Here is a 1,134-nt window from a genome sequence, read left to right as displayed (position 1 = left end):
CCGCCGCGCCGCAGAGGCGGCGGCCCTGCGCGGCGCCAATGGCGGCGGCGTCGCCCTGGACGCGCGGCGGGCGAGCTGGCAGCAGGGGCGGTGGGGGGTAGGGTCGTCGTCGTTCGGCGGCGGGGCGGGGTCGGGATCGCAGAATTGGCGGTGAGAGGGCGGGTGGCAACAGCATTGGCCGCAGATGTCATCCTCAAAGTAAATCTGTACCAGTAGAATGACGGCTGGGGCCAAGCCGATTCGGCCCACAAAGCAAGCAGCACTGCCACCACGATCGTTCGGGATGAGGAGGAAGCTTCCCGTCTGGCAGGTTCAGGTTGGCTGCTGATCATCACAGCCAGGTGGGCGCAAGCTGTGGGCCCCATGATTGAGGACGGAAATGACCTGGTTTCTTCGCCGCATATCAGCCGCCTGAGCGATATGGGGGGCAAGGGGGCTGAAGAACATGGTGAAGCACAGTGGCAAGGTCTCAACTTGAACAGGTGTCACACGGGGGGGGGGGGAGGCTGTTACCACGGCGAAGTGAGGCACCATCACAGCAGTGCAGGCAAAGCAAGTGCCAAAGCGTCAGCACAAACAACTGAAGCGCGCCTCGCGGCGTGCGTGCAGAAAGGGCAGGAGTCAATGTGATTGCCACAAGGTCAAAGGATTCGGCGCTGCGAAATCGCGATCCACCATGAGCGACACAGGCCAGTGATTACGGGAGTGCAGGCAAACGCAGAGTGCGCAGGGCCTAATCTCATCCCCCAACACGACACAAATTGACACGCACACAAAACGATGACATATTGCACACCTCAACTAGAGCCACACCGCACACACCCTGCAAAGGGCCGACCTCGCTTGCAGGAAGGCGCACGGAAGAGTCCCATCGGCGCCCCAAGACTCGCCAAGGAGGACGCCCTCGTCGCCGCGCACCCCGGCCGAGAGGGCCACTCACTGCGGCGGCGCGGTGTACCGCAGCTCTGTGTTTTTCGAGGCGTTGACGGCGTTGGGGTGGTGCAGGGTGACCTCTGCTGTGCCGAACAGCATGTTGTCTGCGGCCTCGACGCCCAGCATGAGGCTGTGGTCCTGGTTGGCCACCTCGTACTGCGCGTGGGTGGGGGATGCATGCATCAAAGGATGGATGAATGG

This window comes from Monoraphidium neglectum (genome assembly GCF_000611645.1).
Source record: "Monoraphidium neglectum strain SAG 48.87 unplaced genomic scaffold scaffold01765, whole genome shotgun sequence".
NCBI classification, from domain to species: Eukaryota; Viridiplantae; Chlorophyta; class Chlorophyceae; order Sphaeropleales; family Selenastraceae; genus Monoraphidium; species Monoraphidium neglectum.
This window is presented reverse-complemented; position numbering follows the sequence as displayed.